The 14,343-nt window shown below is 33.7% G+C and overlaps 1 long non-coding RNA gene across 1 annotated transcript; it reads left to right on the top strand.

Moving 5' to 3' along the window:
- The first annotated feature begins 1,440 nt into the window (after positions 1–1,440).
- Positions 1,441–5,147, top strand: LOC101260777 (uncharacterized). The gene is made up of 3 exons (XR_182431.5): positions 1,441–1,720; positions 1,963–2,046; positions 4,786–5,147. It is a non-coding gene; the product is annotated as an uncharacterized lncRNA (long non-coding RNA).
- The last annotated feature ends 9,196 nt before the right edge of the window (positions 5,148–14,343 follow it).

Raw genomic sequence — 14,343 nt, forward strand, 5'->3', positions numbered from 1 at the left:
CAAGGTAACACTTCTTCCTAATGCTCTTTGCTAAAAAAGATTTTGTTAAATATTTGGTTGATTACCTTAGTTATATAATGTTGTATTTTAAATTATTTAGTCTATAATTAAGTTAATTATTTTATTTTGTTCATATTAAGAAGTTCATTAATTAATTTATATTAATTCATCTTATTTAGTTTTTCGCCGAGTCATCAAATAAACCCAATTTGGGTAAGTCGTTAACTCTAAATGGATACTATTGAAATTCATATTGTTATTGCTTAATAGCGATTCTAACGATTTACTTCCATTCCTTGAACTTAATTTTGAGAGACCAAGTTTTGGGCCTTATTCCTTTCCAACAGCCCATCCTTCATAATTCCAATCAACCCATTCCCCAACTCTTATTCCTAATTCCAACGAACAATTCTAATCCAAAATACTCAGCAACAATACAACAACATGCAACAACAACACACTAGACGACCCCATCACGTCATCTTCCCCGAGACGCGATGAGAAACCTTGAAACAATAATCACCCAAACACGACTGAACAAAATTGCGAGAAATTGTGTCCACCAGCCGGCACATTCCTCTCCTCCATTCTAATCCATGTATATGAGAATTTTCTAGATTTCTCCATCTCCGCACCTCAATCGTCCATGTGAAGAAATCAATGGTCCTGCTCTCAAATCCATTATGAATAGTACAAATTCAAGGTGTTGGAGACTTATCTCTAAGGAAGAATTCAAATTTTGAATTCAAGTTGGCCCCCAATCCCTCTTATTTTCCCCTTCACCGAAACTTAACTTCGTTTTGCATAAACTCTCTTCTTTCACAGTAGTAGGGGTAGGGGAAAAAATAAACAAAAAGGATCAATAAAATAGATATTCATAGCAACTACTAATTTTAAACCTCCATATTACCCAACAAAGATTCTATTTTCTTTGTTCGTCGTTTGCCGAAGCTCATTTGAGTTTTCAGTCTTGAAGTTTGGTGGAATAGTTTGCCTCCTGCTCGCTTTGGTCTTAGTTTGTTTCTCCAAACAAGGTAATACTTCTCCCTAACGCTTGTTGCTCAAAATGATTTTGTTATATAATTAGGTAATTAGTTTATTTATATAATAGTTATATTTTTAATTACTTATTTTATAATTAAGTTAATTATTTTTATTTCGTTCATGTTAAGAAGATCATTAATTAATTCATATGAGTGCGTCTTATCTATTTTTTAGTCGAGTCATAAATAAACCCAGTTTGACTAAATTTTTAGCTCTAAATGGCTACAATTGAAATTCATATGGTCATTTTCTTAATACTAATTCTAATTACTTCTTTACATGACTTCAACTCAATTTTAAGAGACCAAGTTTTAGGCCTTATTCCTTTCCAGTAGTCCATCCTTCTTTATTCAAATCAGCCCATTTCCTCAACGCTTATTCCCAAATCTAGCCCACAATTTCAATCCAAAACACCCAGCAACAAGACAACAGCGTGCAACATCAACTCACCAGACGACCACAATGCATCTTCTTCCCCATACGCAACAAAAAACCTAGAAAAAAAATCACTTAGATGCAATTGAACGAAATCACGAGAAATTTTGTCAAACAGCCTGAGCGTCCCTCTCCTCCGTTCTTATCCATTTGTACAAGAATTTCCAGGTGTCTTCATCTTCCCGTCTCAATCGTCCTTGTGAATAAATTGACGGTCCTCCTCTCAAATCTGTTCAGAATGGTACGAGTTTCAGCTGTTGGAACCTTATCTTCTAAGGAAAATTTTAAATTTCGAATTAAATTATTCCAATCCCTCTCATTTCCCCCCTTCACAGAACTCTAGCTTCCCTCTGTATAAACTCTCTCTTTCACGGTATCAGGGGTTGGGGAAAAAACCTAAAGGATTTTAAAAAGAGATATTTTTATTTAAAATAGCCATGTATACTTAACATAGGTTTTCTTTCTTTGTTCCGCACTCCAAAGGTCGTTGAAGTTGTCGATTCATGATGTGTGGTTGAATAGTTTTCCTCCAGCTCGTTGTGATCTCAGTTCGCTGCTCCAAATAAGGTAACACGTCTTCGTAACACTCGCACTTCATTTTTCGTTCTTTCTTTTCAAATCATTTGTGTAGCTTTGTCATTATTCGAAATATCTTGAGGTCTTATTACAGTTTGAATGTTGCAATATGTAGTTTTTTCTGTTTTTTTGGGTGATTTTGTAGGCTTAGAAATGATATTAGACTTCGATATTTTCATGAGTATGTTGCTAAACTAGTGTGCTTCGCTTGTGCTTTGCTCTGTCTTTGAGTATGATCTCTCCTAATTTGTTGTTGTTGATGTTGTTTTACTTGTAAAGACAAAATTTCAACTAATTTATCTACTGCCTAGCATGATTCGTGTTGATAAGATCTATGTCATTTTCTGCCTAATTGCTTTTTTAATGTGGTAGAATTTAAGTTTTGTTCTTAAGATTACTTGAAGCATGAAAATATTGGCGTTAATCTTTCATGTGTATGACGTGTTGACTTCTTTTACTATAAAGTCATTAACAGTGGTTTAGTTATGCATTGTATGGCTCATGCACTGATCTATTTAAATGAGAAAGTGAACATATGTCTTAATGAATTTCAATTAATGTGTTAATGAGATTTTTACAGAACATGTGGGTTGATGGAATCATTTTAGGCCTCATTAAAATTGTCTTCATTTTTGCTTGGCATCTGTCGTTTGTTTTGCTTTAACTATCTAATCTTCTTATTCATTTTTCTTTAGCTTAAGGTGTTAAGTGGTAATTCCCTTGATAGATTTATTATTTTGGGATTGGTTAAGTGCTAGTTTGGAGATATCATTATTTGGTTCTAATTTTTTTTCTAGTTTTTGTTGCATGTGAAATCTGTCCGAGTTCGTCATACTCCTCTCCTTGCATTTCCTTGTTGTTTGGCTCAATGCTTCCGTTATCTAGTAGGCTTTCATCATTGATTGTTTGAGTTTCAAAAGCTAAAATAGCAAGATGAAATCTAGAATATAGGTCTCAACAGCTTAAAAATAGATTGTATACATTCATATACATATAATATACAGGAACGAGGGCTGATATACAACAGTATACAAATGTATACAGAAACTGTATTCAATGTTGGGAAACTGAGAAATGGGTTTCAATCCCATGATTTTTGTTACCATCAGGTCCAAGCAACTTTTTTTAAAAAAAATATGGGTTGATACCCATTTGTTACTAGCAAACTTTAATTTAAAAGATAGAGAAGAGACCAAGATCCGTTGATGGCCCAATTTCGAATTCGGGCAAAAAGCCCAAGTTTGGGATTATTTATATTTATTTCTTTACTATTATTTATTATAGTGTGTATTGATTCTAACCCTTTTATTTGACTTGGTTTTAATTTAATTAAATTTCTAAAAGAAAGTCATGTTTCTTTCTTATGCTTGATTTAAAAGATGTTTATATTTTTATTTATTACTTAGATTTAGTTTTTTTGCAACACATGAATCAGTCTTTCCTGAAAATTTTTCAGGTTTATTTCCTTGTAAAAAATAAAAAATGGATTTTATTTAATTAGTCAATATCTTTCAAGTTAGTCAAATCGTTGGTCATCCTCACGTTCGCGGACATTCCAAGGGACTAATACCTTCTCAGAATGTATATTGAGCTCGACCCCTTTTATTTTCAATTGATTTTTATTCCATTTAAGTCATTTGAAAAAAATTATAAATTTTCTTAATTTCCTATAAAAATTAAGTGGTGACTCTATTTTTGAAAATTGATTTCTCTTCAAGTCTTGAGGCTACTCAATTTTTCAAATCAAGTCCTTTTTAGCTTATTTTTTGAGTAAAACAGAAATGACGACTCCGCTAGGGATTTAATTAAGTTCTAACCATAAGAATTTGTTTGATTACTTGCTATTAATTGTTGAATTGTTTATATGCTTTACTTGTTAAGTTGCAATAATCTATTTCATTTATAGGATGACATACTCCGTCAAAAGACATTTATTTTATTTTTTTCACTTAAAGGGAGATTATGCGGGACACAGTCATTCGTTAACCAATTTTTTCTTGGGGCACCCTGAAAAATGTAGTTAGTCATTGGATGGTCACCGGTCGTTAACTGACTCAGCTTATGTTGTCCGCTTGGGTCACCTATATACTACAAATAAAACTCAATCCTAGCCCAATTAGTGTAGAGACAAAATCAATCCCAAACTTTTAACACATTGGCCTAAGTTAACCCAATACCTAAGGCATGTAGGGACCATTAGAGACCACCTTAAGTCCAAAATGGCCCATGACATAAACGAACGCTCATACTTATGTGTTTAAATTCAAAAATTGTACACGTCGTTTGAGAGGTCTTGTCCCTTAGGTTGGGGAGCAGATTTTAATAGGGGAAACTTACCTAAATATACTATAAATAAAAAATATTTACCATTTATAGCAATAACTTTTTTTTTTCAGTTGATCACTTTTAGTACATTTATAATACAAATTTAATTCATATTAGAAAGAACAATTTATTATTCACATATAATACAAAGTTTTATTGATTGATTAATATATTTATCACACATTTTAATACACTTATAAAGCAATGTGTCTACTTCTTACCAAACAAACATAATATATTTTCTAAAACAGTTATAATACATATATATTGCATACTTAATTCACTTTTAATACATATTGTAGATTTAACGTAGTATTGTTATAAATGGTAATAAATAAAAATATCGCTAAAATTTATAATTATTTATTAAAAGACACTCATTCAAGTAATTTTTCCTTTTAATAGCGTATTCCAGTCAAAGAAGGAGTTTCACAAGATACTATCTAAAAGGAGTGGACATCCAGAAATGAAGAGAAATAAAAAAAAAGAAGAAAGGCCTTCCATGGAGGCATAAGTAAGGATGGTACCCCTGCGTGGGATGGATTATTTATATTTCGTTTTTCTTATTATGTATCCCCATTCAACTTTATTCATGAAGTTTGTATAAATTTGAGTTTTGGGGCAATGGAATATTTCAAATGACGTTATACATCCTTCAAATCGTTAGGCCTGCCTTTGGCACAAAAGGGTCATATATTTGTATAGAAAGAGCAATATTTGTTTATGTATTATAACTGCTTCAACGAGTACGTTCCTTTATTTGGAAACTTCCTAGCCTACTCTTTTTGGATTATATCTAGAAACCCCTAAGCACAAATATCAAGTCACTATGAAAGTGTGTCCAAATATTTTTCAAGTCTTTAGTTTCTCAACAAAATTTTATCTTCATTTTTTCATATCTTACTTTTGCATTTCAGAAAAAGGGCTAACCCATTATCTCAAATTGAAATGATATTCACGAGTCGAACTACGCAGGACCTGAATTTTCTTTTCTGAGATACCTAGGCAACTTTCAAGGTTTGGTCCCCATTTTTGATAAATTTATCTTTTCTACCTTTTGCAAGGAGTCTAGAGTTTCATATCAATCGAAAATCAGAAGTCGAGATTCCTTATTTATTAATCCCAAAATTAAATAGACAAATTCTTATCTATTTAGCTATATCTCGACACCTGTGGGATAGTTTTATCTTTGAATGAAGAAACTCTCGTGTGTTTGCACCTCTGTGTGATATCTTGTATTATTTGTCACATATAAACACAAAAACAATTACCTTTTGAGTTATTTTTCTTTGACATGCTCTTAGAATTTATTTGTGTTAGTAAGATGATTGAACAACTGTTCTTTATGAGATCCAAATTTCCTATAAATTCTCTCTGTAGTCGAGATCTATTGAAAAGGAAGCGATAAAGGTTGATAACACTGAAGCTATTTTCTTAATAGCAATTGTAACTACATCCTTCCATGCCTTCAACTTAAATTTGAGTGACCAAGTTTTGGACCCTATTCCTTTCCAGCAGCCTATCCTTCTTAATTCCAAACAGTCCATTTCCCAAACTCTTATTCCTAATTCTAGCCATAATTCCAATCCAAAAACCCCAGCAACAACACAAGAGCGTGCAACAACAACATACTAGACAACCCCAACGTGTCTTCTTCCCCAAACAAGACCAAAAAACTAGTATTAAAAATCACGTTGACGAGACTGAACAAAATCGTGAGAAATTGCGTCCAGCAGCCTTTTCGTCCCTTTCCTCCGTTCTTGTCCATTTGTATGTGAATTTTCTAAGTGTCCCCATATTCTTTTATTAATCGTCTTTACGAAGAAATCGAATGTCCTTCTCTCAAATCCTTTGAGAATGGTATGAGTTCCAACTATTGGAACCTTATCTTGTAAGAAAGAATTTGAATTTTGAATTCAAGTTGGCCCCCAATCCCTCTAGTTTTCCCCCCTTCACTGAACCCTAGCTTCCCTATGTATAAACTCTCTTCTTTCAGTATGAGGGGTTGGGGGAAAAAGAAATGAAAAGGATCTAGAAAAGAGATATTCATAGCAAATACTAATTTTGAAATAGTCATATATACTCAAATAGGTGCTCTTTTCTTTCTTAATCATTTGCCGAAGCTCGTTGGAGTTCTCGGAGGCTTGAAGTGTGGTGAAATAGTATGCCTCCTACTCGCTTTGGCTTCAGTTCGCTGCTCCAAACAAGGTAACATTTTTCCCTAACGCTCGCAGCTCAAAAATGTTTTGTCAAATATTTGGTTAATAGTGTAGTTATATAATAGTTATATTTTAAATTATTTAGTTTATAATTAAGTTAATTATTTTTATTTCATTCACATTAAGAAGCTTATTAATTAATTTATATTAATTCATCTTATTTAGTTTTTAGCCGAGTTACCAAATAAACCTAATTTGAGTACATTTGTTGAGTTTGAACTTACATTTGAAGCAAGTATTATGAACTTGAGAATCTTTGATGATGGTGAATCATAACTTAAATATTTGAGTGCACAGTTGATCCTTCCATAAGTAAGTTAAGTCTTGTTATGTGCATTCATGATTGGGTCTTTTGTAGCACTATTTGATATTTTCTTTTTGAACTTTTGAACTTGGGTTTTACTTCACGAGAAACGAAAGTTTAAGTTGGGCATGCTGATGAGTCTGAGATCTGAACTCATTTAGGGCTTTAGTTAAATATGTGTAGTGTCCTCAAATGCTTATGTTGTGCCAATAACTGATATAAAACCCTTAATTTCAAGGTATATAGATTGAGGAACACAGCAAAGCCATTAATTTGCAAAAAGGAACAAAGTTATTTGAAAGAATAGAGAAATGCAAGACTTGATATTGCCAAGTCCACTTAGCGAGTTGCTGAATGGCCATTTGACCACTTAAGGTTCTAATGTTACAAGACCTGAGGAAATAAATTAAGTTGACGATGGAAAGAAGTAGATGGTGAATCACCGAGTAGTACCGCGATGTAGTGTTGGATCGCCCAAAGTTACAGAACTTGAGGTTATAGAATGCCAAAGCATAAAAGCGTTGAAAATGACCAAATGGAGGCTCGCCAAGTGGTTCCGCGAGCTCGACTTTCTTCGCCAAGTGTCTTTTTGAAACATATAAATACATTTTTGAACATTTAGTTTAGTATCTAATACCATAATATCTTATTATATTAGTTAGTTTTTTGCTCCGGAGACAAGTTTTATCTAGCTTTTTATAAGCTTTGGAGAATTAAAGTATTTCACTTTTGAGAAATTGGAAGTGGGTCTTTGAGATTCTTCAACTTGTAACATTTTAAAGACGAAATCAATCTTACCAATTGATTGAAACTCAATTTGGAAACAATATTTATCTTTTCATGATGTCTAGCTAAAACCCCAATGCTTGGGGAGTGATTATGGTCTGATTTAGTTTATGGGTGTAGCTAATTTTTAGTTTAAATTCTATTTATAAGTGAGTTCAATCATTAGTTATGGTTTATTTTAAGAATTTAGTTGTAAATGCAATTGTACCATTGTGTTTTTGGCTTGCTAGAGAGAGAGATTTTAAAACTAAACTTATTGATTAATGGTTAGTAGGTATTGGATTGATATGAGTTCAACTTCATTCAGGATAAATTGTTCAAGAGAAAGTTTATCTCCTCTGTATTCTAGGTTACTGACTAATATCTAGCTATTTTCTGATAGTTGCAATTAACTATTTAGTTTATAATAAAATCACATCCCAAGAACTCGTCTCATTATTGTTATTTTTTATTCTTTACCACTATTTGTAGTTGGTTATTTTTAAACAAAAACCTCCATTTAACATTCGTTTCACCCCCTGATTTGCATAATGTCTTTATTTCTATTTATACTGTGGATAGTCTATTTTTTAGAGCGAGCGCGAATTGGATGATTCAACAAACAATTCATCAGTTGTTGAATCATGCCATTTTGCCGCTCCCTATGGGATTCGACCCCAACTCATTTAGTTGGATTATATAATGATTAACGACCGTTGAAACTTAGAATTGGATGAAGTGTCTTTGATAATGTTAACTACTAATCAATATGCTCATGTATAAACTATCTTATGGTTACATTATATAGCATTGAGTATCGCTCATATGTAGGATTTAGGCTCATGACATGACAAATTTGGTATCAGAAAACTATGTTTTTAAGTGTCTTAAGATGTCTATGAAGTCTTACCTAGTATCGTCCTTCTTCTAGGTGTGAAGTATACCACATCTATAATATGGCGGCTATAGGACATTATGAAATTATATCATTCTTTCATATTGTAGTTCGTATGATAGAGTTTAACTCTACGAAGTCTCTTTTAACTTGTGCGTTCACATATTTCAGATCATGCCTCCAAAGTGTTCTGCTAGTAAGAGAAATACTACAAGTGTTAGCGATCCTGTTGGAACTAATGCAAGAAGTCTACCTTTATAGAAGTACATATATCGGGAACGAAACTTGCTCGATAGATTAAGGCACAAGTGTCGAGGCTCAAGTTTTGCTTGCTAACTAATGAGTCGAGGATTTTGGATTTATTTTGAGTTTCCAGTTAACCAAAGTAATTTTATAGATGCCCATTTATATCATTCCCTTATCAAAATGTGCTTGTATTTCAGCTATGAGAGAATAAGGATGATATGGAGATGACAGATATCAAAATAAGACAGATTTTGAAAAATAGGCAAAGGGTAATGCTGAGGATTGCCTAAGTTAATTCACCACATCACTGAGTGGAACAAACCATGGATCGTTGATAGAAAAAGTTTAGGTGAGGTTTTATGTTGAATAGGAGGGAGAAAAATGTGAGAGAGAAAATATAATGTTAATGCTTCAAAGAAGGTAGAGTCACTATAATCCAAAATTTTCCTACCATGCCCATCAACCCCATCAAAAACGTTGAAATACTTTTATGATTCCAATGGATCTATCTCATTCATCATTAGGGATGTGTTCAAGCATATGATTAGAAGTATGCATGTTATTCTTTTTGCGAGCGTGAGATTTTTAGTGATTCCTAAATTGATAAATGCTAATGGTTTGTGAGAGAATGAGATCATTCATTGTGTGAGGGCATTTAAATATTTTTGTTGAGCATAATTTTGCATCTTAGTAAGCTAGTGTGAGCATTTATTTTGATTGATAAAGGCTATTCATTACTTGAGGCTTTTTGTAACACCTCGAAATCAAGTATATTTTGTTAGGGGTTAAGTTCTAAGTCAAGGCCTAGAAGAATTTACATTGGCATCCTCCACAAGTTCCCACACGGACCGTGAAGCATCCTACGGCTCGTGGGAAGGGACGTGGAGCTTAAGAAGTAGCTATCCAAGGGAATCTCACCTCCCACGAGATCCAAGATGGATTTTGGTGGTCACCGCAGATCATGGTGCCACTCGTGGAGGTGATACAATAAGCCTCCAAGTCTGCCCACAAGCCCATTGATTGCTCGTGAATGACACGACGTTTGTGGGAGGTGTCGTGGTCTTCACATAGTTTTTAGGGGTGAAAGGGATGTATTCCAAGCTACTGATCGAAGACCATTATGGGGACCACAACTTGCGGTAGGGACCACAACTATGGAGATGGGCAGTGCACTATAAGTTGGAGCTAGGATCAAGGTCAAGTCTCCATAACTGAATCATTTATGGGATTATAATTAAGGTATGCTGTCTTTTCATCCATGGAAGCGTTTCTTCCATGGAGTCCCTAAGTTTTGCCCAATTGAGAAGATGAATTTCCTCAATTTGAGTTAGAGTTTATTCCAATGTTGTGGATATTGATGAATGTTGATCCAATTGAGTGGATTATAATTGTTTATGATTAAATTGATAGGAATACTTTTTTTAGGATGAAATTACATGTACCCATGGCTAACTCATGTCTATAAAGATGAAATGAATGTAAATGAGTTTTATGCCATGAAAAGAGAATTTATGGGCTTAAATGTATTCAACTTAGGATTGATGAGATACATTAGAATTGAAGACTCTATGATGAATCATTATTATGATTTCTTTGTGATGGAAGCTTATGATATGATTATGATATTGAATTTCTTGAGATTCAACATAGAATGATTATGAGATATAGTGCTTTGGGAGTAAACCTTATGTTGTCAATTGTTGAATATTGATGTAATTATTGTGGAAGGATGGTTCCCACATGAATTGTGTAAGTATGAATGTGAAAGGATTGATCACATTGAATGATTTTAGGTTGACATGATTTGTCACATAAAATGAATGTAAACTAAAATGTTAAAGAATAGATGAGGCAAGATGCGTATACCCATGACCTCCAAATGAGAGGGATATGAGGTGATTCATCGTATCCCATGAAGTAAGATAAAGAGGTGATTACCCTTGTTCCTTAAAGTTGAACAAGAGGTGACTCCCCGTGTTCTTAAGATATGAATGGAAAAAAGGAGAGTACCCATGATACTTATAGAATGACAAGAGCCAAATACTCATGTCTCATGATGTTGGAAACAAGGAGAATACCCATGATCCATATGTTTAGAAGGACTAGAGGCAAATACCCATGTTCCCCCATGTTTATAAAAGATAAGCTAGACTATGTTATGATGTATGATTAACTTGGATTGTCTCTTGAGTTGCCTTCCATAATATGTTTGACTAGAAGTGGATGACCCAAGTCTTGACTAAGGATAAGTTGAGGTTACTTCAAGAAGTATTCTTCCTATGTTGATATGAACTATGATATGCATTGACTATGCTTTATGACTTATGTTGTTATTTCTTATGCTCATATTGATGTTTATGTTATTTATCATAGATAGTACATGTTTTTACTAACGCATACTCTTTCCTACATTTCTTATCCAAATGTAGGGTCTGGCGGTATCGACTCTCATCCCTGTGGCTAGGATCTTAGTAGAGCTAGACTTGAAGGTTGGTGAATCCTCATGGTATTCGATGATATGGACACCATTTCTCTTATGTTCTGTAATTTTATGTTTTGAAAACCATTGTATGGGTTGTTTCCCAAGATATTCATGTTTTATATGGTTTGAGACAAGTGTAATAGACTTTCTCTTTTTGATATAAAACTTTTATGTTTGTTGTAAAGTGTTTTAAATTTCTGCTCATCTCTATTATCTTATGTTATGAAAGGTAAGTGTCTTATATGAGGCCTCTCGGGGTCTTGTGTATCATGTTATGTCTAGGGGGTTTCCGTGGATCATGACACTTTAAATGCATAATTGGAAGTTGTAAACTTAGAAACTGACTTTGTGATAGAACTAGCATATTAGCTCTCAAAAAGCACTCTTCATAGAAATCTTTGTCAAACTGATTGATGTTATGTTTTACTTGAGGACAAACAAAAGTTTAACTTGGGATGTCGATGAGTCGGGAATTTTGGACTCATTTTAGGCTGCTTGTTCACCAAAGCAATGTCCTCAATATCCATTTATATTTTTTTCTAATCAAAATGTGCTTTTATTTCATCTATGATCACATAAGGAATATATGGAGATAAAAGAGATCAAAACAAGCCAAAGACTAAGAAAAATAGGCAAAGGGTGATGTTAAGGATCTCCCTAGTTAACTAGATGCATCATCGAGTGGAACAAGCATCTATGAAGGCTACTGTCTTAACCCCCAAGTCTATGTTTGGTGATGGAAATGAGAAGTCAGTGTATGACCAAATTGACTAGGTGAAGAACATTGGTGTCACAGAAAGTTACATGCAATTGGAGGAAAGTCTAAGCACTTGTGTCATTAGCCATCTAGTACGTAAGAATGAAATTGGGTCTAGCCCATACATAATCTCAAAAACTAAAAGAAAGAAAATTGAAAATGATGAAAAATTTTCCTCGAAGCATGAGGACTCACCAAAGCTCGAAATCTCTTAAATCAACCTCTAGCCACGAAACTGAGAACCCTGACTATCGGACCCTACATTTTGGGGAAATGTAAGCAAGAGTATGTGTTAGTACAAACATGTACCAAGTATGATAGTCATGCATATAAACATATAAATCATGCTAAAAAGAGACATTTTCATGATTATGCAATGATTAAACTAAAACATGAGTCTTCGATGTTAGAAAACATAAGTCGTATCATGAAAAATGCAAGTGACATCATCTTAAAACATGTATGAGATACTTACTTGTAGGAAGTAGACTTAACCTACATATATAACCATGAGAGTTATCATCACGGAATGTAGTGTCTACCCCACACGGAAAATGAATCGTCCTTCTTGCTAAGGTAAGAAACTTCTAGCTTACATGGATCCACTAGCTAGTGTCTATCTAGACAATCCTATGTTGACACATAGTTATGGGACATATGTAATCACCACTTGTCCACTTGGTACTAATCTTAACTTCCACGAAATAGTTCTTAATCCTATTCATCTTAGCTCATGAAGGAACATGGGTAGTCGACTCTTGTCTTTTACTTAGAGAGCATGGGTAATCACCTCTTACGTCAACATTGGCATAGTCAGAACTTATTGGTTCATTTTAGGTGAGAAGAACTTTCAACCACAAAACCCTTATTATGTGAGAAATCCTTTCAAATCATGTTTTCCTGTGTGTATTAGAAATCCTTTCAAAAAGACAACAACAATAATATTATTGATACTTCACTCTCAAAGTCTCAAAGTATCCTTAGAACATTTACATCAATTTCATAAGAGCATGCATGATTCCATACTTTAGCTTTCAAGGTTCAAAATTTGTTTTCAATCATCAACGTCTAGAAAAACATGAGTTAGACATGGGTTCATAGAAACTCATCATAAATTCATGTAATTCTATCAATTCATGCTTGACTTCACAAAAATTTTCTTTCATAATCCAAGACCCACATTATATGCTTATAACTTGGAAAACATGGAATTCAATGAGTTCATGGGATCATCATAAAAACATGAGATTATCTCAATTCATACATCATAGATCATAAATCAATCAATAATTAAGAGAACCCATATATAGAAGAAACCCTAACTCAATTGGGGAATTCTAACTTTGAAAATAGGAGAATTTGGGAACACCGTGAATGGAAGGAATCCATGGATGAAAATTGAAAACTATCATACATAAACGCCAATTGCTTAACTTGAATAGTGGAATTGGAGACTTGTCTTCAAAACCCTAGCTTTCTTCTTGAACTTCTAGATTGAGATATATTTTACAGGAAGACTTGTTCTTCTTTTACGAATTTGAGAGAATGATTTAAATTGTTGAAATTAGGGGGTAAAACACTTATATTGGTCTTTAGGTGAAGGGTAAAATGACATGATATTGAAATAAAATAATCTAAAAAAACCTAGAAGACCCCGACTTAAAAACTGAAAACAAGAAACGCTAGAGCTTGCCAAAAGCTACTCAGTGACTCATTGAGTGAGCCTTTAGCTCGTCGAAAGTTCCAATGAGTTGGCTCATGGACTAAGCCAACTAGGTGATTGGGAATGTATTTTGGCGACTCGCCGAATTGAACCGCGAGCTCAATCCAGCTAGCCTAAAGTTCCAGGACAACTGGATGTAGAAATCAAGTCATAAAGGCTAGAAGTTCTACTCGGCAAATCGTCGGGCCGTTTGGCATTCTCGAGTTACATCGTCGAATCGGTTGTGAATGAATAGTTTTCCCTTCTCTGAATCTGAGGTGTTACATTTTATTCCCTTGGAACATTCGTCCTCGAATGATATTCAAGACATCAAATAGAAGGTAGGAATCTTAATCTAACTGTCAAATATGCTTGTAATCACATAAATGCGCATATCCGAGGAGGAAACATCAACTCCGAGCTAAAAGAAGTTCAAAAACATCATATAATGAAGTCTATATGCATCTTACATTCAGATGCACACAAACAAGTAGAAATCATCAAACTGACTCGTCTTCTCAAAAACTTAAGCTTTTCATGAACATGCATAAATATGAAGAAATCATGGAATATCTAAGACACATGACAAAATA

Source organism: Solanum lycopersicum, chromosome 2 (genome assembly GCF_036512215.1).
Source record: "Solanum lycopersicum chromosome 2, SLM_r2.1".
Taxonomy (NCBI): domain Eukaryota; kingdom Viridiplantae; phylum Streptophyta; class Magnoliopsida; order Solanales; family Solanaceae; genus Solanum; species Solanum lycopersicum.